A 27,624-nucleotide genomic window follows, 5' to 3' on the forward strand; every position below is an offset into this window, starting at 1 on the left:
CGTGAGAACTCTTCAGTCCGAGAGAACGCTGCACACGATGCATAGAATAAATTGCAACAGCGGCGTTGCCCGGCTGTGGCATGGAAGTAAATTAATTTTCAGTCAGCCTATACTGGCCGGTAAACTCTGTAACGCGGAAGCATACTGTGTTCGTTTTTGGCGGTTTGCGTATGCGGCGTGGTTTTGCAAATTGGCAAGACCGCGGCTTGCCCCGAACCCCGAACCCCGTCTCGCCATTCTCCTCCGGTAATTCCGTAGAGCACTGATACTAACGCGCGCCGTTATTTCTACTCGAAACGAATCCGTCCAACCCGGGGTAAGGTAACTACGTATAACTATAAGGAAGCAGCGGTCGAACCTCGACCTCGACTCGTTGTTAAGCCATTTCAGTTTCCCGGAGTAGCGCCGTAGACGACTGCAACTCGAGCTGCCGGACTCCGAGGCAACTGGGGGCTTAAGTGCGCGGGGTTGAGTGAAAAGCGCCAAGTGAGAATGAGAAAAATCACAAACTGGGTGCACTTCGTTGAGAGGAGTAGCGATTTACGGGTGAGGGAAAAATACGCCGTGAAAGAAAGACGATGGAAAATGGTCGAGTAGGTGAAATTGTAGAAAAAATTATCGGTTCTTATTTTTCAATCCCGTGAACTATGCGACACAATGTCGATTCGTTTGACTGGAGTATAAATTATTATCGTTGTCTTACTTCCTGAGATACCTGTCTGATATGTAATAAGTGAAATATAAATGAATATTGTTTCACCTGAAGTTGAAAAATATTTTCAATCAAACTGTAAATTATAAAAAGAAAAAAACTTTACCGCTATTGAGACTACAAAAAAAAAAAAAAAAAATACGAAATAATCGAGTGGTGTTCGATTATTTTTTTCGATTCGATTAATCGATGCACCCATTATTTTCAGCTTGCAATCAGTGGCCACCGCTTTGCTACACCGTACGCGCATACTGAAAGCTCGTGATACATGACATTGCATCGGCAACGGGAAATAATTACATATCGCAATGTGAATCAGAGATACCGATTACGGCGAAACATTAAGTAAAACGTATAAAAATCGCGATTAAAGCATAATCGCTCGATACTCCGCGGTGTTTTGCCGTAAGCTTCGCTGTAACTTTGCTGTAGCTTGTGAGCATGGCTTCGAAGAATGCAGCTTGGGATCGTGAGGCAGATATGAAAAAGTGGGCGATTTTTTTTTTTTTTTTCTTTATCGTTAATTTCCTCCTCGTTGGCGAATCTTCTTCTTTTTCTTCGTTTCCTGTTCTTTTTCTCTTCTTTACTTTACTTTACTTTACTTTACTTTACTTTACTTTACTTTACTTTACTTTGCTTTTCTTTTCTTTTCTTCTCCCGACCCACTAGTCGCTTCTTGTTTTTCATTGTTGGTTGTAATTTTTTCAATCAACGAAACGGCGTCGCTTTGATCTTTGCCCTGGGCAGGATGAAGAATCCACGAAAAAAGGCTGGGAGGGGGAGAGGGGGGAGGGGGGGGGGGGGCGGATGAAACACGCGGAAGGGCGGGAAGTGGGGGAGGATTTCTCCCGCGAATCGCGTGTACCTACGTGAAAGTTCAAAGCTTGGCAGAAGTAAGTCATCGCAGTTATTTCTTTCTTTTTTTTTTCCGCGCTTTAACGTCGACGATAATGTAACGACGAATGAGAGAAGGACAATGGAATCGGTGGGTTGGGTTTTCCGCAGCCCCTGAGAAGCGGGGAAAATCGAAAATACTCGAAAAGCTCGCCGTCGGGGATGTTTCATTGAATTATCTAGATGATAAAAAAAAAAAAAAATAATAATCGCATTACTTTATTCTTCTTCTTTCCAAACCGTTCGACGGATTTCCGTCTTAGCAAGGCCTGATTCGTTTTTCGATTGAAAATACGAAACCACGCAGCGGTATCACCGACTTTCCGAGTATTCTTATTTCAGCCTCATACTTCGACCTCAGATTCTGCATCGGCTTCCACTATTCACCAAAATTAGAATCCAAGCGCACTAGAGATATCGGCTTGTTACAGCCTCGTTCAGAGATCGACGGCTAGACGGTGCAGAAATTTTTATCCCAGGATTCACCATGTTTTTAAAACTTTTTTCCTTTTTTATCTTCTTCCTTCATCTCGCAAAATTTTCTCACGAGATATTTTCCCACCGTCGTGTAAACTCTGCGGCCAATTCGACATTTTCCGCAATTGTGCAAGTCAAGTAGCAAGATCTCAAGAGAGTCGAGTATAGAAATTGTATGCAAGACAATTTTCTGTGTAGGAAAAGTTGAGCGCAACGTCGTCGTCTTCGGCGATTCAATTTGCCAGGTATTCAAACCAAAGATTTAGTATGTAATTTGCGTGCAAACTGATATAAAAGATTCACAAAATGAACATGCTCTTTCATTTCTTGTCACATTTTGTTTTTTTGATCCTTCTTGCAAAAATTTCTTGTGTTTCTGCGTATACGCGTAGCGGAGAACTCGTTGCGACGTATTCGTAATAACGTAACGTACGGAAAAATATCAGGCGAAATTTGAACATGCGTGCGAAGCAACGTGAGCACGAATCCGTAGGCTGAACAATTTTTTATCCAGATGTAAAACGCCCGTTGGTGCTTGGTAAGCGATGAAAGATGCAGAAAAGAAAAATTCCTTTCCATTCTAGCTCTTTGGGTTCAAGTTGAAGACGGCAAGATCGAGCAGGATTAATTGAAATTATTCTTCGGATTTTCTTAAAATTAAATTTCAAAATTTTTACCTGTCACGGAACCACAATCGTTATTCCCGTAATTATTAGCGTTGTTCTTGTTGTTATCATCGTTATCATTATTACAACCATAGAAGGGGTTTGAGTTTTTTGAAACCTGATGTGCAAAACGGGGGGCTTTTAATTATAGAGACCGGCCGGCGTTATAAATTATAACTTTTTACAACAAATCGGAAACCTATATTACAATAAACCGAGTTTGTAAACTTTGTCCGATTTCATTAATATTCAGGATTCTGAAATATCTTTCCATTACTTAATTTTTTTCTCTTCTTTCCTGGTTACGAGGATAGAGGGAGTCGAGGTATGAAAAAAAAAATGAACGAACATGAGAAACATTTTCCAAACCACACAGGCAACGTGTAATTACAAAGGCGACATGAAAGTTATCAAACCTGACCGAAACTTTTTTGAAGCCAGACAAATTTGAAACACTCGGTACATGTATGTATGTATATAATGTATACTCGAGTTGTAAGGCAAGTCAGGCTAGCAAGCGGTGAAAATTAATCCTGCTTTAAAACACAGTGAACGACGTCGAAAGCGTGTGTGGTGCATATTCATTATCGCGTATTTAAATGCCGTTGAATATATCGGGACGGGTTAAAAGCGCGGTGAAAGAAAGCGCAGCTGCGACTTGCACGGAACAAACGCTAAGGGATTGCAAAAGCAGAGCTGCGAGAGTTTGAAAAGAGGCGGTGATTCCTTATTTTCACTTCTGACGTGTTTCCTCCTCTCGCTCTTTCGATGCAATTATATTATACAACGATGAAAATATGCGAATGCCAGGGTGGGGGTAGAAAACTGGAATGGACGATCGATAGAAGGATGAAAAAATGTTGAATTATCAAAGACGCGAAAATATTAATTCGTACGGTTATCGAAATAAAGACAAAAACATAGAAAGGTTAAAATCCAGAGTCTCTATTAGTTCTATACGACTAATCGTTTTTTCTGTTATTCGAGTTTTTTCATCAACCCTTTTTTCCAACTAATCGATTAATCGACGATTTCGGTTAATCTCTATTCCAACTCATCGATTTTGATTAATCCAAGTTGCCTCGTAACAGTGCTGCGGTTCGATCGATATTCATGGAATCGAAATCGTCAAAAAGCTCAATTAACGAGACGAATTCTGACGATTCTAAATTTTGGCATTCCATACTCCAACCTTTTCTATATTTTTCTTTTCGACCTACCCATACTGCAAGACTCGAAAATTTTTATGAACTATGAATTAATTTTCGCGGCTTTGAAAATTGGATATTTCGGCGCTTCCATTTTTCGATCTTTCTACGTTTTCACCCCCATTCGAAACGCCAGTCGTTGCTGCTGCGGTGGAAAAGTGGCAGCGTCTCGCCGCGCGGTCTGAAGTAGTTGATTACAATATATGAATATTCAGTGGCGCGAACTTCCAACTCGCTTTGCCCCGTTGCGACGCCCTTCCTCGTCCTATTCCCCCTTTTCACCACCTTAGCTTCGCGCCCGACCAGCCTTTCATTTTTTACACTTTTCAACGTTTTACGTTGTACGATGCAAGCGTCGCACGCAGACACATCGACACGTCGCGCATCGATCCTACACCGCAAGCTTTTCAAACTCGCAGTCGAAACCGACCGACGTGTCCCGAATTTGAGCTCTTAACGAGGTTTAATGGCCAAAATCAATTTTATTGCCAGATAAACGTGACCTGAATATTTATTACATTATTATATTCGTAAGCTGCAAAGATCTCTTTAATAATAATACTCGATCAGATCTGAAAAAACTGAATTGTTTAAAATCGTTATAAAATCCAGTGGGTTCGTTTAATTTCACTTTCCAATGGGAACGTTTCATTCAGAATACTATTTTCTACAAATTCACAGACAATGAAACACATTTTTTTTTAAATACTATTCTAACATCGTTAAAGATCGAATTATACAATATCGCACCGATATCGCAATGAACAATTAATGCTAGCATTTCAGAAAATCTCTTTACCGTGACTTCGTGGAAAGAAATCAAAAGAATCTACTAAATTTTCAACCATTTTAATTCGATTTGAAACCAAGTATCGATATCTTAAATTTCTTACAAATTCCCAGTATTTTTGTTTATTTTTTTTAAATTTCAAATCAATCTTCGTAGCTCACGATAGCAATTTTAAAATCGCAATAAAGTTAATAAAACGTATCGTTCTTTGGCCACTCAACTTTCCAAATGACGCAGGTCTTTTATTCACCAACTTTGACCGGAAAATTGCAATTCGATTGGGCTTGAATGAACTCTGCTTGAGTGGATTGCATTCGAAAAAACTGCGCCCAATTAATTGACCGAAATTTTCAGCCCTCACGTTATTCACGTCGGTTCGAAGTAATCGACAAATAATCCAGTACCTAGCGTAAGTAACATATACACAAATTATCGAGCCGAATTGCTCTTGCCTATGATATATATATATATGTATATCTAACCAGCTGCAGAGACTCCGCAGGGCAGTCGCAATAATAATCAAAGCAGTCCGTTGCCAGATTAATCCGGAGGCTGAAGCGCGTAGCAAATCTCCATCCAGGAAAATCTCATCATCGCGGTATCTGGTACAGAGACGCGTGATAGTCGGACAACGAACTTGGCCGTTGACGATTATTGCGGCGATTCGTCGTTGAGCGAAAAGGAGAAAGAAAAAAAAGCGAGAGGGAGAGAGGGAAGGAAAAAGAAAAATAAAGAGGAGGCGAAGAAGGGCTGCGGTTAATAAACCAGGACTCCTCAAATGAAATTTCCGGCCACTGCGAAAGACACCGGTAAAAAAGGGAGGCCATGAGACAACATCGGAGATCCCGAAGACACCCTCGACTGGGTTAACGGAAGGTCGTCGAGGGTTGAAGGTGGAGGCTGGTGGAAAAACTGACGCTGAATATTAGCCGAGGTTTATTTGAGTAGGATGCTGGATGCGAAAACGGTGGAAACTTCTTCCTGAGAAAATACCGTATCCGAGGAATGTGCGTTTGGTTTAATACTTTCCCGGGACGGGATTGAGATTCCGAATTTGAGACGATCCGAAAGAGCCAAATTCCGAATTTTTTACTGGCGAAACTGTAATTAAGAAAATCAAACTTTGATGGAACGGCAAATTTTCGAATGGCGTAACTCCGACGAGTCAAAGTTCTGAAAGTGCGAAAATGCGAAAGTTTCAAAATTTGAGACATCGAAAATCCAAATGATCGACGATTTCCAGTTCCGCGAATTTCTGGCTCGGTGAAATTGCACCACTTTGATCTTTATTTGTTTTGGATTTTCGATATTTTTACATTCGGAATTCTGGCCATTCCAATTTTCGGTCTTTCTTATTTTTCACACCCAATCGTAGAGTAAACCACGCTGTGTGAGTATATTTTAATTTTCCGAATTTTGTTCTATCGAAACTTGAATTTTCGGAATCTAGAATTTCGGAACTTTGAGCCGTCGGGTTTCGGACCATTCGAAACTTTGATGTTTCTACAAAGTTTGATTTCTTTGTTTCAAGTTTCGCCAGAAATGAATTCGGAATTAGACGATTTCGGAACTTTTCAAATTCGGAAATTAAACTCCCGCCCCATATTCGCCGCTTCTCGAGTGTTTCGTTATTTCGAGCAAAGTTCTGTCTCCGGTTTCTGACAGCTCAGCGTCGATGTTAATGCCAAAAACAGACGGACGGATACAAGGCCCAAGGATTTTCAGTCCACTGGGTATCTTAAATCCGTTACCTCCTTGTCACTCGAACCCGTTACGTCGTTTCTATACATAAAAGCTTTATATACAACTTGCGGGGGGCGGGGCATAAATACTCGTTTAAAATACTCCTTTTATACATTTTAGCCAACGATAATTTAACGATAGAACGATTGAAATTTAATGAAATTCTTGTTGTATTATAAGTAAACATATGTTGTATTATATGTATGTATGAAATTCATAGTTGGCGAATAAATATAAGGATTTTAGAGAAAAGCGTACGATAATTCAGGGCGCCTAGAGCGTCAATGACATATCACATCAAATTCCCTGATATTTTCAGACGAAAACGGACATTTTTCAGGAGTCGTTTAAACCTAACTATACTAACAGACTAATTTTTTTCCAAAAGCAAATCTCCGTAAAATTACAAAACTGTTAACCACACAATATATTGCGCTCATTTTATCCCTACGTTTATTTCGCGTTCGGCTAATTATCTTCCCAGATAAATTAAGCATATTCGACAAGATCGCGTAACATGTATAGATTTTAATTTCATCGAGCACAATTTCAGTTCGAATTCCCAGATCCGAGTGTATGAAATTCGAGCCAATACCTATTACTCGGAACTCTCTGCGAAGTTGCGAAAATTTTTCCCCGGATGCAAACTGAGATCTACGATCGGGAGTTTCGCACATGTTTCTCCCGCAAGGATGTCGTTTCACCTTTTTTCCCTCATCCAGTTATCCCCCACCTCTCCCCAGTACGTATTTTGCCTCTTAAAGGTCGTCGTCTCCGAGTACACAGGTAGAATCTACGATTCTGACGGGAATTGCGACGACTTTTCTTTCTCTCTCCGTGTCCCTTACACTCCAGGTAGTTGCAGTTTATACCTGTAAGTTAAGATTGCTGATTCTATTCTCATTTCACGAAACGGCATAAACTTTCACGAAAGTTTGCGTCCCGCGAGAAAATACCCGGCATCGTCTTTCCTCAAAAAGTTATTGTCAGCATCGGTAACTTTGATGGATTAACCAACTAACAGAAAGAAATCGATGCTCCTCTATACCAGTCTTCGTGATTTTTTGTTCTACGCTCCTTTTTCTTCGCTTATTTATCGATATTTTTTTGCACCCTGTTCCGAATAAATTGGAAAAAAATGCCAGCCGTATCTCGTCGAGAATGAGGGTGAGGTTAGATGAGATCCGAAAATTTGATAAGAAGCCGTCAAGAAGAAGATGCAAGAAACAGGAGACAAACATACATTTTTTTCTCATTCTTTCAAATAATTCCCACAATAATATTTGTCCTATTAGCCTGAGCTTTTGTTTTGCAGCAGGCCCAGTGAATATTTATTACATAAATTACGACGTTGTATTCCGCAACAATGAAACGGGAAGAGCGTTGTTACCTATATAATACGAGGGCCCGATGTATTATATTATACAACGCATAATTCCCACTTTTTGTTTAAAAAAGAGCAATTGTACGAAAAAAAAAGAAGAAAGTGGAATAAAAATAAATCGTGAATTATAACTGTCGCAAATTTTTTTACATCGTTCATCTTCCGAGAAGTTGACGAAGGTTCGCGAATTTTGTAACCTGGCGCAAAAGCTCCGTAAAAAAAAAAAAAAAAAAAAAAAAAAAGAAAGTAACACCGGCAATCGGTTTCAGCCGGGTGAATAGTTTCAAGACAAGAGAGAAAAGAAAAAGAGGCAGCAGGTATTAGCAATTTCTGAAATTCGCATGCATGGGCTTTTCCGAATTCCGAGCATTATGGGATCCGACATATTGCTTCTCTTGATAGCAAAAAATATCAACTCCAATATCCAACTATAAAACAAATGTAATACACTAAGCTGAGTGATCGTCATTGAAAAATATGAAGCTTCCCTTAAAAATTCTCATCACAGATGAATGTGCGATTTGGTAAATTTAGTTTTACAAAATTACCCCGAGAATTGAATCGTCGAATTAAAAATTGATCTCGAGTTTCGTTAATACTCTTCTACTTGTTTGTCAATATTATTAAATTATTCCAAATTACCATCATTCGTTAAAAATGTTCAACCCTCGGAAAATGAAGAACGCGCAAACAGAATACATAATAACATAACGTCACGTATACGTATAAGGAAAAATGTGTGTGGGACATGCAGTTTGAATGAAATGAGTGAAATGACACGAAACGAAATGTAAAACGAATTTTCCATTCGGTACGTACAACTTTATTTCCTTCGGCAAAGAGGGGAGGGGGAGGGGGAGGGTGCAGGTCGTTATCGGTTTTCTACCCTCGTCAACTTCACACTCGATTTATCCGCCCAATTCACTGAAATAATGCTGCCCTTGTCCCCCTCTGCAAGCCGGGAGTTCCGTACTGACCCCTTCACCTCCTTTCCACGACAAATTGCATTATTTTGTCGACATGGTATATATGTATATATATATGTATATATGTATATATATATATATATATATATATATATATATACACATACACATAGCATTACAGTTTGCCATCTTCGCCTTTGTCGCTGAAGGAAATGTTTTTTTTTTTTTTTTTATGTTTTTCGCCGAGTTATCGCAAAGTTATAGCGAAGAATATCTACAGATATATTAGACATAGACGGAATTTAGAACGAGAAAAGTCATTCAGCCGCGAATACTCGGTAATTAATTAGTTAGATTAATATTATATACCTTATACCTATATTTCGCCTCTTGACGTATAACCGCAATCATTATATTATTGTTTTATCGGCAAGTTTCTACGGAGAGCCTGGGAATTTTCCCGAAACTTTGAACAAAAATTTTTTTTTTCCAAACCGAAGAGTATCGAGCGGTATTATATCGATAATTGGTAAAGGTATACTGCCGCCGCCTGCATCGGAGAGTGAAAATAGTCCTGGTGTATATAATTGAATGAAACGATGTAGTCGAGCCAATTGGTGAAACAATTATTTGGCGCAATTCAACTTGGTGCAAAAAACGAGAATGAAAATACAAACACCTGTTTCAAATTCGTATTTTATACGATCGAATGCTAAAGCTAATACGACGATGTCGACCGAATTGAACAGAAATAAGAATAAAGAATTAATTCGCGATTAACAAGTGATGACGTTTCACGAAAATTACAAACAGTATAGAAGATGTGATATGAGAAGATATTGGTCTTGAATCTATTACATCGCTTGGTTGATTTCTCTAAATATCATTGGTTTCAAAATTAACCAAATGAATAAAAAAAAAAAAAGAAACTGAAAAAATTCAGGATACCGTTTCAGAATTGGGACAATTGCGGAACATTTTTTAAAGACAAAATAAAAAATCGTTAGGGTCGGACGTTGGTTGGATTTGCATGAAATTCTTCGTACTAAGGCGAAGGAGAAATTGGTTTTCAACGATATTCGGCCCAACGAACTCGAATCCTTGGAAATGCCAAACTGCGCCTCCTCGTGTGGACGGCAAAAAGAACCTTCCCCGATAGAGGAACGATTTGGTCTTGGAACGTTCGCCCTAACGTTATCAGGTGAGCTCTCGATTGACGGAGCGCACAGGTAGAAGATATAGACGGATAGGCAGGTGTGGGCCGGGTATTGAGGCCGAGTTTGAGTGCATTGTCGAGATGAGGAGACGAGGAGATGAGATGAGAGGAGAGGAGAGGAGAGGAGAGGAGAGGAGAGGAGAGTCGACGTGTGACGTTGCGGAAGCAAGGTGCAGGGCTTTCGAAACCCCGCGAAGGTGGAGGTGGTGAAGGGGGGTGAAGGGGGGCAAGCACTACAGCTGATATCGCGCCTCCCAGGCTTCTAGTGCAGCTCAAGTGCCATCGACCCTTGCCTGCGCCCTGGCTGCAAGAGTTGATACGACACGCCGACGGACCAGCCGACCGACCACTTAATAAGTCGCGTATCTTTGAAAAAAGTCAAGTCAGACGTAGTGAATTCGGTGGCGCATTTTTTCCTTCATCTTGTTATCAAATCTTATTTATACCTTTGACCTTTCATCGTAATCACTGCTGTGCACGAAATCAGAATTATGATTTATTTTAATCGACGTATCAACGCGTAAACGATCAACGAAACGACAATGTGAGTGGAAAAGAAGGTACGTATGAGAAAATTTCCGGATGAACGGGAAAGACCAAGGTTTTACTATTCTTAACTTCTGCGGTCAGGGTGACCAAAAATTTTTTGGAAAAAAACTCCACGACACTTCCAGGCTTTACATGACTTAAAACCTAGTTTTCCCGGCAATTTTCCCAGTTCTAGTGGGTTACTAAAACCTGAATCGTTCAGCTTATTAACTCTGTACTCGGTTGAAATTCAATTCGAATTGAAGAAAAATGTATATAATGTACAAGAAAAAAAAAAGTAAACTCGGTACCTCAAAAAATCGTTTCTAATTCCCACGATGGAAAACTGATGTCTTCAGTTATTTCCATTACCAAATTAAAAATCCCCAGACAATTCCAGGTTTATCCCATGAGCCCTTTTGAACACCCTGACGTTTCAAGGTTTTCCAGGTGTGTGAGCCACCCCGGGTACCTTACTACCTTACAGCTTTAAAGCCGCAGGTCTGGTAGAGCGATGAAAATGAGTAAGACGCGTCAGAGGACGAAGCGGTACCCTCTTTAACGGCGGTTTTGATGCGGCAGGTGAATCGCTCGGGGCGATGTGGTGTGAAATATGCACAAGATGTATAGCGGGTAGTGGGTGCAGTAGAGTCAGTCAACCTTCTCCGCGTGATATCTTGTTCCAACTCACAGTCTGGCAATATCCGCGAGAGACGTTTCGAAGGCAACTGCGACTTTCCACAGCTACGCCGGAGACGCGTTCGCTTGCAACGAATGCAATACCAGACGTTCTAAGCAATGAAATAAACCTGCAAACACGTGGATACGGACAACAGTCGCGGAGCGTTTATACACTGTACTAAATTCGAGCGTTTATTCGCCTCTAAATTCAGCTCAGGATGCGTCGTAAGGTACGGGAACGTTTCACCACATATATCCTCTGCGGCATATTACCTACCATGTGTAATATTACACACACTCGATGAATTTCGAGCAAAGTTGTCGCCAAGATTTCTCAGGGTTACTTGTTCTTTAGCTTTTAATTACACTATATTAATATCGTACAATCGGGAGCGACGTAACGAAGTCAACGCTACTTTTTTTCTCTTTCTTTTTATTTTTGTTAATTTTTTCTTCTTCTTCTTCGTCTTCTCGTGACATAATTCCCCTCTTCGAAGTCAAACTCCGGCCCCCCTCCGTCGTCCGCGAAACCTATGGCAGAGGGGAGGGGGGTGGTATTGAAAAAGTAATGAAGTTAATTATTCATCTCGCTTTGACGCCGGGACCCAACCTCGAGCTGGTATCTGATTTTTGCTGCAATTACTTCCTGAGATTCTTCTTAATGTGATTAATTTTCAAACGAATGCTCTTTTCTTCCTTCCCTGTATCTCGAATCGCGAGAAGCGTGTAATAAACCGTCTCGTCTAATAAATCCGATTCGTTTGTACATATCTATTCGAGAGCGGAACGTATCTGGGGGAGAGTGAAATACATCGCGAATAATGGTGAAAAAGTAACAGCCCTCCGGATTTTAAAACTGTGTAAATTGTAAAAAGAAAGAAAGAAAAAAAGAAAGAAAAAAAAACCTTGGTGTAAAAACAGAGAAACGAGAATAAAAAAAAATCGTCAAAGTTCGGGGACGAGATTTCATCTGTGAAATTTTTTCCACCCACAATAAAAGGGTAAACACAGTAACGGCAAACGGGAGCTAGCGATGTTTGGACTCGCGGTGGTTTAAAAGCCTGGTCTAGATTTAATCAAGTTTTGCGGGCAAAAAATACACCCTGTTAGACTCAGTTTCAATCGGAATAAATTTATCCAAAAACGGTGTACGTACATACATAAGTTGTACCTAGATACATATATACTAGAAGGTAACGGTGTACAAGCGCAACGCTTTTTTTTTTTTTTTTCACTCACAAAATTACTGAAACCCGGATTGTTCAAACAACTGCATTCCAACCGCACGATGATCATGGCCAAAAAACCGATTCTGTGAATCGAAGTGAAAAACAAGGCCAATCGTAGAAGCGTCGAGAAACTTCGATGTAAGGGTTGCTCGGCCGTTTCGTTTTTTTTTTTTTTTTCTTTTCATTTTTTTAATTCCGTCCCGAAAAACGGAGGAACGAGGTGAGAATTTCGGAATGTGTTCGGCTTGTCGTCCCGTTCCTCCCAACAAAAAGAAATGAACAAAGTGAGTAAATAAATAAAAATAGAAGGAGGATTGAAGGGAGGCAATATAAAAGTCAAGATTACCAAACTTAAGGCAAGACACTCGGTCAATATTCAGGAGACGTTTTCCTTGGAAGATTTTGGAGGAAGGAAACGAATGTATAGACGACAAGCCTATCCCTAGAATCTTATTAACTGTAGACGCCTCCCACCCTTTCAGCTCTCCCTCTTTCTCTCCTTCTCTCTCCTTCATTCTCATCCCCCGTGTCTTTGGCCAATGTTTACGAGCGCGGGTGGGTGAATCTGTAAATATTGATTCGCGCGCTTTGGGCAAACCGTTTTATTCCCTCCGTTTTCTTACACCAAACGTACAGCGATACGGGAGATTCCTCGACCGCGGATTCACGTCGTTTCAAAGAGGAATGGGACGCCGGAAATACATACACACTCGATGTATAAAGGTGTCAATTTTATCGACTGCAAGCTGCTACGCGCTACAAGGCTCGACTTTGTTTATTTATTCCGTGATTCCGATGTCGAGAAAGCTTGGGATTTGAAACAACAATCCTTGGTGAATGGAAAACCGTCGATTCCCCTCATGTACGATATATATATATATATATATGTGTGTGTGAGAAAAGTGGAGATCTTTTGATAGGGGGGAAAAAAAAATAAAAACATTTCAAGAAAACTCTTAAATTTTGTGGATGTGAATTTATAAACGATTTTACATCACTTTTTTGTTTCTTCAAATATTGTCTCAACACTTTGTTCACTTATTCGCGAGATGCGATGGTGTTCCAAAAACGGATAATTACACTGTTAGAAAAATTTAATTGAACATAACTTTCTAGCAGATCCACTTTATGTTTGTGTAATTTTTTAGATTTCTGTTAGTAAATATGACACAAATTATTGTAATATTGACATTTAAATTGTCATATCAACATTAAATTTGTACTTTGTACTTTTTTTTTTCACTTAGTAATACATTAAAAAATTATTAAATAAACCACCAAAATTTGAGTGGACCTGCCGGGACATTTTTTTTTTTCTAACCGCGCATGATCGAGGAAACTGACAAAGTCAACAAATAGCCCAAAGCTGAGTGACCTATGAAGTTCTACTCGTTACCACTTTTCCCGTCTATGTATATGGTATAACGTATAAAACACCTACCAAGTAAATCGATTTTAAATACGTTAAATACTTTTACTCATCTGTCGCCTATTTTAGAACCAATAACGTTGACTTTATTTTTGGCATCGGTCTTCCGCCGAACTCGTAAGCCTCGACATTTCTAAACCTGACATGCGAAATATCAGGAAGCAGTGCTAGTTACGGTGTGAGCGAGGAAACACCTGGATGCACCGATTTTCAATCGGGAGAAAAATTGAAACTTTAAAAAACGAGAAGAAAAAATTTGAAAAAAATTTCGGACGAGATATTTTTCGCGTTGTTGAGTGTGTACCGAGTGTACGAGCAGCAGTAACAAAAGACCGATTCCTATCGAGCCAGTAGTTCAATTCGTTGCTATCGGAATCACCGGATTCCCTCTGGCGGCGGTCCAACTTTTGGCGATAAAAAAGAAATCAGTTAAGCCAGCGAACATGTGGTTTAAAAATCTGTACCGAGGGTAGGAGATACCGCAGGGCTTGGTTTTCACCTCGTTAAACTAACAGCAGCAGAAGCAGTCGGTAGATTAGCGGCTAGAAGTACGAAAACCGATGAAAATGACTCGGCGCGTTCGTTATTTTTCATTCTCGCCAACTCCGTCTCTTTTTTCATCTTTTTCGGTTCTTGCATGTTTATACCTTGGCAGAAATGTTTCGCAATTAACCTTCGAGCACAGAGTCACGTTCGAGAAGTACGAGTTTAGGTTTTGCGAGCATTTTTTTTCCTTCAATCGCAAACATCCTGCAAACCTGGGGTGTAACAAAACCGTTTTTCGTAGGGGAGGGAGGGTGGATCGAGATAACAACCGCTATCTGCTTCGCAACAGCAGTCAAAGGCTCGGCAGTTTCTGTATCTACGGCACGTTTGCACCCAAAGTAACAAACGCAAATGGCGTTCGTTGTTCTCGCCTCGCGAAATACACCGAGATCGCTATCGGGCTAACAAATACCATCGGGGTTACCTAAAACATCCTGGAACAAATATTGCCGAATCACAACCGGTGTTCTTCGGTGACTTAAGGTAAAGCAAAGATTTTCTTCTCGGTTTATCGAGAATAAATTCTGAATAATATATCACCTTCGTGTGGAGGGTAATTTACTCCGGGGAAGAATTAAAACTTTCTTAATATATGCACGAACCGATAAAGACTCGATGGATATTATATCAACCCCGAATGTTTCGAAGGAATGTTACGAAATGAAAAAAAGAGGCCGGTAATAATAACAACGAAACTGGTAAAAACGAATTCCTTTCCGTTTACCAAGTTACATTAAACAGTTGGTTGAAACTAACAGTCTATCCAGAAAACTGGACTTTCTTAGTGTCACCATCTGATGGTGGTGAGAAACAGTTGTTTTTATACTTCTCATATCGTCAGTAGTAATGTATGGAGAATTTTGCGTACAGATCCCGTTACCTATATTTTACCGACATTTTAGCCGCTTTACAGCTCAGGCACAAACCCTTTTTTCCGGTAGAGGTTATCCTCACTCTGGTTGACTTTATCGATCATCGGAAAAAAGGGTTTGTGTCTGAGCTGTGAAGCGTCTAAAGTGTCGGTAGAATGTCGGCATCTTCTTGTACTACTACCGTCGTCCCGAATCGTTGTAGAGTGAGAATAGAGGAGGGATGAGAAGGGGAAGAAAAAAGGCGGCATAGAATAAGGAGTGACCGAAAACATTTGGTTGGCTCGTCGTAAATTATACGGAGCGAAAACGTTCGCCGGTCGTTTGCGTTTGATTCGACTTACATTTGCCGGGATATTCTCAGGAGTAAACGGGACCGACGACGACCGGGTTCCATTAGACTTATTGGTTTCCTACGAATTCTCCCTGCACCTCGTGGAAAACCCACGCATACGTACACGCGCAAAGCCGCGATTCCACCTCGTTTGTTTTCTGTGCCGTATGGCAAATCACTTAACCACTTATTCTCCTCCTTCGCTAGTTTGTTCTTCCAGTATCACCTTATTCCGCGTCTTCATTCCTCGAGCTTACCCGAAAGAGTCGACCGTCAAAGGTGCCAAACAACGCTTTCGATTTCAAATACCCAACCAAAAAACCGCACAAGGTTTTTTTGTACTGTTTCTTATGAATTTCTACTCACTTAAACCGGGAAAGGAACTTCAAAAATTCCATCACGTCAGGTTTCTTCTGGAACTTGTGTTTGCAGTTTCATTTAGTGTGAAACTCCCGTTTAGCTCGGATATTTTTTTTCCAGACCTGTGACATCAGAACGCTGAAGTCAGATTAGTCTTTGAATCACCTGGTCCAAGCGATCGCCAAAGACTTGGTAACGGTGACTGTAGCGTCCCTCTCAGACTTAAAGTAAAGAAAGGGTATTTTTTTCCCCTCTAGCTTCTCAATCGAACGACGAGAAAACTTTCATTTTCCGTCAGGTTCCTCCTTCCTCCAACACCCAACGAAGCGAAGGTGTTCGTTCCTCTTGTCTCCCTCTGCGCGCGTCGGAAAAGTTTCAACGGTATATCGAAAAGTTGATCTTATCAGATTACTTTCGTCGTCCGTGACAGTGGCAGGATCGGTAAATGTGAGCCGAAAACTACCTGCGGGAATCCGAAGATCCAGGGAGAGAGAGACTTGCGCCCAACGAGTACCACTTGCGTCGGTGTTTCTTCACAGGTGGCGAAATGCCAGGAGAAGTTTGACTTCCCGGGAAGGAGAAAAAGGATATCAAGATCCTCGTCTTTCGTGAAGTCTCGCGGTGCAAATCCCATTACATCTCTCTACACGGCCGCGGCGTATACGTAACGTACACGTTTAATAAAAGTATCGACGGTATGTTTATAATTACATGGCTCAGTGAACACAACCAGTCAATCTTAAGCGCATGGTCCTGGGCGATAACGGAGTGTGTATACATTCGGTATATTCATCCTTCGGGAAATGCGATAGATGTACGCGTCATGTTCGCTCGGGGAGTTTCAGACGCTCGTCCCACCCATTCGAACGTTACGGTTGACTGGAGAAAATCTTTGGCTTGGATATCGAGGGAAGGTTTCTGTCATCGACGTTAGTCACCGAGCTAACAAAAGAGCCATATTCTGGACCGTATTGGCTATCGATGATACCTACCCGGTTTGCCATCCAGTTTCTACACCGGTAAACTGGGTCAAAAATCCTCGTGTCGTAGGATCGTCTCGGGGTTTTTTTTTTTTTTTTTATTTTTCTTTCTTTTTTTATTTTTTACTTCTCTACCTTATTCCTCTCGTCCGATTTGAATCCTCTCAGAGATTATAGAAGGTGTGTGCAACCGTTCAGAAGAGGAACTTGTATCTCCTTCAACGGAGGAGGAAACTTTGACAGAATCGATCCTTCGACTGAGTTATTCCTGACAAAAGGAGAAGAATAAATTCCTCAAGTATCTTATAACTCTGCTCGTGGTTTATACATGAGATACGAAATTGGTACCTTTCGCAACGCAATTAAAATTTCAAGCGAGGGGTCACAGATGCGCAACGGGCCATGTGCAACGTGACTCGCAAAAGCTTTTAATCTGCCTCTAAGAATAACATCGCGCGAGCCATGCAGCTGACTTTGTGGATAATAATACTGATCGAACAAAAAGACGCTGAAAATGCGAAGTGTGTGAGCATTGAGAAAAAAGAGAACGTCCTTCTTAATTGCGACACATACTGAGAAAAAAATCGTCATAAGACCAGGAGGGACTAGGAAGATATTTAGATGTTGCTATCAATTATTGAAATATTTTTTATTTATGTTTATGTATACACCTTATGGACTTATCTGTATATATGTTAGTTTAATTGTTTTTTATCGTGGTGTATATATATATATAAGTCCGTAAAGTGCGCATATAAAAATAAATAAAAAATATTTCAATAATTGGTAGCGACCTCTAAATATTTTCCTACCTCTTCCAAGTTTTACGACATTTTTTTTCAGTATTTATCACAAATTCTTCGAGTGGCGGCTTAAAAAAGAAAAGTAAAAAAATGAACCACCCTAATGCATTATCCGTTCAGAGCTGATTAAATTCGTCGATGTTTGATTGATCCGATAATGGAACAGAGCTGAATTGTGAAGCTGCACGGTCTTGACGTTGATACAGATAGAGAAGAGAGACGAATTGAGTGCAAGCGACGTTGTCGGGTATATAACAAGGTATACACGTACAGTTATGTGCGGTATATTCTCAAGTCTTTTAGAAGGAGTAAATTTTTCCCCGGCTGTCTACCTGTCCTGCGGGATATATTTAGGTCAGTCGTCATCACGGAGTGGAAACAGGTAAGTCAAGTTGGCGCCTATAGAAATAATTTAGTAACCGATCGATGTTGGCGCCTGAAAATAGAACTGCACGTGTCACACTTCCGCTGCATGAAGGGAACCAGAGAATGCAAAATGCCGAGGAACTGCTACTAGTTACGTCATAAATTGAAGAGCGAAAAATTGTTCAGCTTTGAGAATTAATCAATCCCGTTCTCCCGATTCCCTCTCTCATTCTTGTTTATTTTACTTTTCTTTTTCCGACAGAAAATTGGTATTATAGTTATTATCATCGTCGCATATTTCCAAGTGGTGTAAAATAAATAAAAAAAATAAACAATGTGAAACCGAAGTATACGAGGAAACCGAAAGATTATTACTCGCCCCAGTGGCAAACACTCGACGCTTCTATACTTATCGCGGTGGAATTCTCATCTCTTCACCTCTTTTCCGGTTTTCTTTTATTTTTTATTTCTGTTTTTTTTTGTTTTCATTTCATCGCAAGGATTTTTCATTTTCTCTTTTACAACGAGACAAGGCATCCTTGAGATTCAGATAGAGGAAGAAATGCTTTTCCATTAACGTCAAGGCAGAAAACCACTGCTACTGAGACAAGACGTAAACAAGACGATTAGAAAAGAAATAACCGTAAGTATCCTTCTTATCATCGACGAAGATGTACACCGCAATGCTGCGGTGATTTGGAAAGCAGGAAAAATAAGAGAAATTTTAGTAGTCTAAAGACCGGAAATCACGAAGGCGCTCTATACTTCTAACCAAGCTAACGGCATCTTAGATACCCATAAAAAAGTATAGAAAAATATCTGATTACGTTAAAAAAAATTCTCTTCATTTTGCATTTTATCATGAAACTTTTTCCTCTCTCTCTCTCTCTTTTTTTTTCACTCTCTTATTCTCACCATCTACTTCAGACCCCGAAAAGGAAACGAAGAAGAAGTAAGGAAAAATAAATAAAAAAAAAAAAAAACACCGTCTCAAATTGTACCTGTGTCGGTAGAATTTGTTACGAACCACAAAATCTTTTACGAGCGATAGTAATGGTCGTCGGGTATGGCATCCAGGTCGCGGGGTTGATGGGAATTGGATCACGACATCACTTCGGCATCGTCGACAATTTGCCTGGGATGCAGGGATGAACGACAGAGGATGAAGTGTTGCAGGTGGCGCGGCATAAAATAATAGGATACCCGCCAACTGCCCGACGAACGTGTCACCAAACATTAGAATGACGAGGTTTGAAGCGCAGCTATTAAACAATATTGTTGAACAAAGGTAGGCAGAATTTTGGACGAGTGAATCGCGTTTGGGGGTTTCCGATTGTCCAAGCCTGACAATAACGATCTGCGGGTCGGACGCAACAAATTCTGTTAAACAACGCGATCCTGTTTGGACGTTGGCCGATAATGAATACCACGCGTGAGGGTAACGTTCCCTCATTATCAAGATAACAGCTTTCTCTATTCGCGGTTGATGAACCATTTGCTCATTGATTGGAGCTACATCATTGTCTCTGACCCTTCGACAGCTGGGAGTGCGTGAAGTTACGAGGCGCGCAACGACGCTATGCTATGCCGACATCATCATCATCATCGTCATCATCATCATTATCATTATCATCATCGTCGTCGTCAGCATCATCATCCCGCGGAGTTCATTAATAGAAATCGAATCGAGGCACACAGGCGTCGTCTATAATATGACACGAACCCCCGTCACGAGCAATAAAGAGACAATCGAGACGTCGCGCCTCGCGCCGATCCGTCCGGCACTTCGCACCGCGGTTTGATGTCGTCGTCAACGAGTTGACGGACTAATTTTATTCGAAGATAAATATGGGTAGAACTGACAAGCAAGGTATCCGAGGTCGATCTCTTCGATTTCATTTCTTTGGCAATATGTTATAGTAGATTAAAAACTAAGCGACACGTATCTTTTTTTCATCTGTCATTAAACACTTTAAGGGTGCGAAACCACTCTCCAAAGTAAAACACGTCAGAGGATGATTTGGCACTTTCACCCACAAGAACATAATATTTTTCAACCAATCCAACTGGAAAAGTTATCTCATAAACAGAAATGAAAACTGTCATTTTCTCAACTGGAAAAAAAAACGACTGCCTAATCACCCCCGACATTCCTTACCTTGGAGGTTGGTTTCGCCCCCTCAAAATGGCAGATAAAAAAAGATACATGTCGCTTAGTTTTTAGTCCACTGTAACATATTACGAAAGGAATGAAATCGGGGAGATCGACCTGGGATACCCGCCTTGTGAGAAGAGAAGAGCGGCATAGAAAAACAACCCGTGAAGACCGGGTAAAACAAAATAGGATACTATACAGCAACCGCGAAAAGTAGCCTGGAGCTAGACCACTAACCTCCTGACCCCTGAACCCAGAGTCCAGAGTGTCGAGGCCTTCCGGATACTTCATTCCGCCTCCTCTTCTATCCGACAAAAGGAACGGGCTTGCGGCTCCGCCCGTTCGGCGCAACTACGACAACGATGACGACGGCAGGTACAGTGGGTCAGTAGTGGGTGGGATTTTTAATTAGTGACTAAGAACGACGCGCGTGATTATAAATCCGGGACCTCGCGTCGGTGCATATTCCATTAGCGTTATACTTCGCCCTCCCTCCGGCCTTTTTCTTTCCTCTGTTCCCAGTTCTGAGACGAGGAGTGTCATTACGTCAAACAATGAGCAACGCGTTCAAATTCTGGATTACGTCTCGGGGCTTGTTTTTCACCCTCAGAATCCACGTCCACGAATATGGTACGAGGCAGGTACGTACGTTGTAGGTACGTACAGGTATGCGCGCGGGCTGAATCGGGGTCAAGAAAATTATTTCTCATACCCAACTCTTCCTCCTCCTCCTCTTACAGCTCACGACGCTTTTATCATACCCACCGTCGCGCACAATTAGTAAATGAAGAAAATCTCTCAAAGTCCAACGAGACTTTGTAAACATACACGTATGTATAATATTCATCCTGGCTTGTTCAGCGTTCGCTCCTCCGCGCATGGCAAACACACTACGGAAGACCCTTCTCGAACAATGTTTGATACGTGAAGGATTAACAACTCGGAAATTCTGACGCGGAAGACGCTACTTGTCTTCACACATGATATTAAAATCATCGATCATTCGATATTCGTACAACGGGTTTCGTAGACCTCAGACTCTATCGTTTCACAGAACATTTCGTCCCATTTGTTGTCATAAGGTCCAGATGGAGGATCACACGTAGAGTGCAATACTCGTGTTTTTGATTTCCACAACGCCGATCGCTAAGCGACACGTACGACGAAATGGTCTACGATGTCGACAATATTAGGGTGAATAATCGTCAACGTGTAACAATTCGCCCCGCATTCCCTGCAAATGAAACGGGAATTAGAATAACGGTAGAGTCAGAGAGTATAGGCTGAATTGTTTCCTCGACTCGGACGATTTACTCCTTGGTTACATAGGAAGGCAGGAGGCCTGGAAGAGCCGCGCTCCAGGTACGGATCGTAAATATCATCGGTGGACCAGGGAGTTCCGGTGGTCGTTGGATCCCCCACCACTACCACAACCAAGGCAAAATGGTACATTTCAGCCGCGTGCTATCTCCTGCAGGATAAATTAATTCCCGAAGTGAGGATGGGTTGTAAGGTAGGTAGCCGGTTGAAAATCCGGTTGAATAATTTGTTCCATGCCATTCCGTTCCGTTGTCCATGCGCGACGACGTGGTTGTTGCCACCTAACCGAATTGCCCAGCTCCTACTAACGACGACGAGGACCAGGGGATTCGGAGAGACCCGGAAATGCCCGTAATTAACCTCGTTGACAGTCTCAGGTCGCGGGCTAGAATCCTATTTTTGTTTCCATCCTCGTCAGGGTTCGCAAAAAAGTTTTCGTTCTTAACCCTTCGTTGTCCAACGTATACGAATTCGTCCATACTGACTTTCTGCTGTGTTGACATCTCAGAAGTGGCCAATGGGCATGGCCTATAACCCCTCCCTAAATAAAACTTTGAGGTACAAAAAGTGTGTGTACGAATCCGCGTTAGTTATCATCGAGTAGTTCTCAAGCAGTGCACTGATAAAATTGGCGCTTGGCTGAATTTGTATACAATGGCCAACGATGTATACAAAAAAGAAAATGTTCAACGAAGGGTTAACGAGCTTCACGTTGCGTGTTCACTTTGAACGCGTACACGTTTTTAGTAATTTTTTCGTTAGACTGTACGGCCTAAGCTGCATCGTCGATACGCTTGCTGCGTGGAGCACTACTGCCTTCTGAATATCACGATCGATAGCTGAAAGCAACGATTGGCCCAGATTTATGGAGAGCATTCAAGCACCCACACATGAACAAATATAAGGCCAAAAATCCCCGTGTACGTGTAACAAAGTTATTCAATTTGTAACGACGAATGCGGGGTATAAATTGGCACCGATTTCATTGCCGACAGGGTATAGGCAACGTTTATCCACCCGGAATTCCCGCCTTATACATACCCCTAGGAGTACATACCCTGTACATGTAATATACAACTAGTCGGTGCACCCAACTTTTGTCCCACGTTATGCATGCGAACGGTGCATTCTCATTGCATCGAGCCTGCGTAAGAATATAGCTATAGTGGGTTTTACTACTCCATTTTATTTTATACCTTGGAATTTCTATTCAGTGGGTAATTTTTATTTCAACAGCTAACAAGATTCAAACGTATTGCAAATGAGTTATTGAGATTGGAATTAGGGTGATTCTTGAAAGGGAATGATTGAAAAATAATTCGCTGATTCTTTCAAATTTTTATCTCAACTCTAACCCGTGCCCGCAAAAAGGTTGATTTCCTAATTCAACCCTTTCAGGTGCACATCAAATCTATCGAACGGAGTTGGATGAAATTTGGTATGGAGCGGTTTTTTCGGTCGCTGATTATGAAACTGACCTCAAAAATTTTAAAATTCAAAGTGTCGGATCCTACAAGGTGAACCAAAACCCCAAAAGTCACTCAATATTCCCATATCGCATCCACAATTTTCAATTTTGTAATTTCGAGTTCAGATTCGTAATCAGCGACCACGAAAAACCCCGAGTACCGAGTTTTATCGAAATTAAATGACTTTTAGGATTACGCGCCACTTTGAATTTTCAAACTTTGAGTTCACATGTGTAATCAGCAACCCAAAAAACCCTCCTATACCGAATTTTACTTAAATTCGGTGGGTAGATTTGATTTGCCCCTAAAAAAGTTAAATGGAACCCACCTTTTTGGAGCAGGGGTTAGAGCTGAGTTCAAGTTCTGAAAAAAATTAGGGAATTATTTTTAAATTGTCTGAAGCTGATTTGAGGCTTGAGCCGGTATAAATTCAAAAACGACCCGTTTAATGACCACCCTAGTACCGGAAGTAATCAGAGTGTGATTAGCGCCGTGGATAGAAAATCTTGACAGTGATGATGACGGAGACGCGAGAGACTTTACCGAGGAATATATATATATTTTTCTCTAATAACCGGTACTCTGCGGGTATCAGAATCTCGAAACCGGATCTAGTTTTACGAGGGTATCGAGTATGAGTAGGAATCGTATGATCGAGCAGGGGTGAGTAAAGGGGGTTAGTGTCAATCCCGTATCAGAAGGATTTGCCGGCGATACGGAGCGTTAGTTCCAGTTTGCCGCGCGCTCTATTTCGATGACGGTTTCTTGCTAGGTCCGGATATACGTCATCCCCCCACGCATATAACACCGAGTTGGAGTAATAACTTTGGCACTAAATTATTAGCCGGTCTGCCGAATGACGCGCGCGATTTCCGAAAACCGAGTCCGTAAGGCGGCGGTGTCGGAGGAGGAGGAGGAAAAAGGCTGGCTTCGAGGGTATAAAACCGCCGGTTTTATGCCACAATTTAATACCCCGAGACTCGGGGAATAAAAGATGGTACCCGATAAATCATGGAGTTTGCAGAAAAGGAGTTGACCAGGTCAGCTCTGAGCTGCACTACCGGACAAAGTTCGGCAAGTAGGTACAGCTGCAGCGTGACGGTTGAAAAATCTCCATCCCACCTTGATAAGTGCCACAGCTACAATTTTCATCCTTCACCCTTGGCCGTTTTTCTATTTTATTTTCTTTTTTTTTTTCGCTATTCGCCGTTTTCTCATTTCTCTCAAGAGCTAGCGTGGCGTTTTTCTCTCTCTCTCTCTCTCTTTCTCCTTCACGCTCTCTAGGCAATCTCACAGAACGTAGACTAATTGTAAGTAAGATACTTGCCACTTTTGAAAGACGCATCGTTTCTCTTTCGTCGAGTTTTTACTTCGCCCAGCGTTTAAGTTAATTAACTATTCACAGTAGTTCTTGCGCGATTCTTTCACGCGTCAATTCTCGACTGAGTGTTTTCTTTTCTCGAGAGAATAACGAAATGAAGAATAAAGAAAAAATAATTTAACTTTTGTTCACTCCGTCTCCGAAATTGTTTGAGCGTTTTTTTTTTTTTTTGGGAGGGGGGGGGTGGTGAAAATTCGGGCTACGATGCTGGGCCTCAATTTCCGAGAGTCGTAGTCGTCGGTTTCGAATATAAAAGAATTTTCGAATGCCCAGGGAATAATATATCCTTTATCCAGGGCTTTGGATGCCGCGAGCGAAAGTCAATTCCCCGACGACGTAGAATTCCCTAAATATTTTATGCTTGAAATAACTTGACGGCAAACTTCGTTATCTTCGAATAAACAAACAATTGAAATTGAAAGCTGAAAAGCACGTCATTTCGTCGTTTACAAAAGCCCCTACGTAGGTGAACGTCAGGAGCGGCAGAGATATAAGAACTTTTATCACAAGCGTGCGCAAGAGAATTAGAAGGGAAGAAGATGAAAGTGAAAAGTCAACAGAAGGAGGAATGAAAAAAATTAATTAATTTTAGAAAAAACAAAAAAAAAAAACACAGAAAAGAAGCAAAACTATCGCGTTCCAGCGGGGAAATTTTATACCGTGTTGTTCACACAACGATTATACATCATCGCGTCGGGTTACCCCGGTTAACTTTTCATATCACATGCGACTCAAGGGGTAGAAATGACAGTGCACAGCCTGCCCTACACAATAAACGTAATTCGTTTTATTATTTAAAATTTGTAACCTTTCCCTGTGATTCTTTTTTTCTTTTTTTCTTTCTTTTTTTTCTCGTTTTTTCTTTTTCTCTCTCTTTTGCTTCTCGACTAATTTCCCTAGGGCATTTTTCGACCGTAAATTTTATAATTGGTTACCAGCTCAACTCCTCGGTCACAGGGTGAAAGAAATATTATATAATTATTATTATCGTTACTGTTATACCATTTTCTTTGTTTCACCTTAAGGATGGTTTCGTTCCTTTTGCACACCTCTACAGGTTTCAGGAAAAACCAAAGAGTTCGAAGTTCGCGAAACAATTATAAGAACGGTTACGAAGTCGTCAATAAATAATGACGATAATAATAATAATATTAATAACAACAACAACAACAAGAATACGAACGGGGAAAAAAGTACAATGAAAACGGAAAACGGGGGTTCGGTTGAAATATAATAGTGAAAGACGTCAGAAATGAAATAATAACAACTTCTGGCTTATCGTCGGAATTTCTATATAGATTTGTCATCATCGGTTAGATTTCCCACAGGACACTATCCCTGCCTTGCCTCGTGTCATAGAGGCTAAGCAGGTGAACGCACACACACACACGTGTAAGCCGATAAAACGTTAAGTACCTGCCGCAGGATAATATTTTACGTGAATTTTAAATCACTCGAAATGCGTGTGTAACCGCGTCCTCTCGATGTTCGAGAGACGCAAGATCCAAAATCGCAGGATAATTTGTGCGAAAGCCGATTATAAGAATGAAAAGTCAGAAATTGAATGGACGAATCGAATCCGAATTACTTGAAAATTTCAGTTGGTTTATAAGAATCAATACGCTGAACATGAAAAATGAAACAATCCATCCCTCGAGATATTAATCGTTAAACCGTTTTCGTCACAATTTTTCGTCTCGAAAAGAAGAAGAGGGAGAGTTAATCTGTTATCTTATCATCGAGTTGAAAACTTAAATGAACGAATGAAACAAACGGACAAAAGGGGGGAAAAAAATCCTTGGCTTAAATCATCCGAGAAGTTTCCGTGATTTTTGCCAAACTACCAAGAACAGGGGATAGTTTAAAATTCGCTAAGCCGCAATTTTTTAGGCACGTAGCAGCGGCGAGTTTGCGCTGCAAGCCGGTACACAGGTGGTTCACAACCGTAGCTATAACGGGGTATACAAATGCGAACAGTAGCGACACCACAATAGCTCCAGGGGTGGTGGTGGGTTTTAATCACCTTGATAAATAGTAATGAATTGCGGCACAACCAGCTCGCGCTTAGCTAGTTCGTTCTTAATATGCAATTAATATTAAACGCAACTTGCCTTCGTCATGCTGCCTATTTGCAAAGAGATAACGATGAAGAGGAAGAGAGAGAGAGATAGCCGGTAGCGCATTATTATAACTTTTTTTTTTTTTTATTTCTACCGTCTCTCCCCACGCGTTCATTTTACAACAGAGCGAGAGGAAGAATCAAGAACAAGAGAAACGGGTGACGTGGGAGAGAATGAGAAGGAAGTTTGAAGTTCAAGTTTAAAGGGACCGAGGCTAGGGCGCGATAAGCTTTCAATTTTCACCAACTTACGACAACAATGGCTCGCCAAATTAACGCTTGCTCAACGGCCCGGTTGCAAGCTTCCGCTTCGCGCAATCGCTTCGGTTGATAGGTAAATCTGTGATATTTAGAAAAATTGAAACTAGCCAAACAGTGAACGATCACGAGTCCCGATAGGATTAACGATTTAATAAAAACTATGGAAGGAGGGAAAAACGAGGGACGAGTACCGGAAGTGAACCATGAAACGGGCAAAGCGACCTCTCGTTGACCGTCACCCAACGTTTTGATTTTGCACTCTGATATAACGAGTGGTTGGAAATACCGATACCAGTTATATCGGTATAAAACCTGCAGTATTCACGACGATTTCAACTGCGATGCAATAGAACTTTCAATACCACGAAAACGGGGATGAAGAAAAAAAAGGAGGAGAACCGGTACCAAAGAGAATCTCAATTGAACAGAGTGAAACAAATCGTAGAAGCGATAGATTTTTTTCATATTTCGATGAAAAATAAAATGACAAATTAAAATTCGTATGTAATTATACAAGCGAGACAGCGTGGATTTTCTATGGGTGTAAAGTATGGCCGAAGTTGGAAGGGTACGTCAACGCCCGTTTGAAGAAGTTGTCTTTTGGGGGAAATCGGGGGCTGTTAGGGCCTTCGTCCCTCTCCCCCTTTGCCGTGGAAGCGCTAGCTTTAACGTGGGCGGGATCTATTGTCAGTCGAGGGAGAGTAACAACCTTTTGTCCAAAACTTTGCTCCACTCGACTTTAACCAGCAGCGTTAGTGATGTATAGGTGGTTGGGTACA

General features: G+C 41.1%; 2 protein-coding genes across 10 annotated transcripts in view; both read right to left on the reverse strand.

Annotated features, from left to right (window-relative positions):
• LOC124223580 (dystrophin, isoforms A/C/F/G/H) overlaps positions 1 to 27,624 on the reverse strand; it is a 304,909-nt gene that overhangs the window by 113,707 nt on the left and 163,578 nt on the right. The window lies entirely within an intron of this gene.
• LOC124223588 (transcription initiation factor TFIID subunit 4-like) overlaps positions 1 to 27,624 on the reverse strand; it is a 44,805-nt gene that overhangs the window by 9,966 nt on the left and 7,215 nt on the right. The gene's annotated exons all lie outside the window — the stretch shown is intronic.

This window comes from Neodiprion pinetum, chromosome 7 (assembly GCF_021155775.2).
Source record: "Neodiprion pinetum isolate iyNeoPine1 chromosome 7, iyNeoPine1.2, whole genome shotgun sequence".
Taxonomy (NCBI): Eukaryota; Metazoa; Arthropoda; class Insecta; order Hymenoptera; family Diprionidae; genus Neodiprion; species Neodiprion pinetum.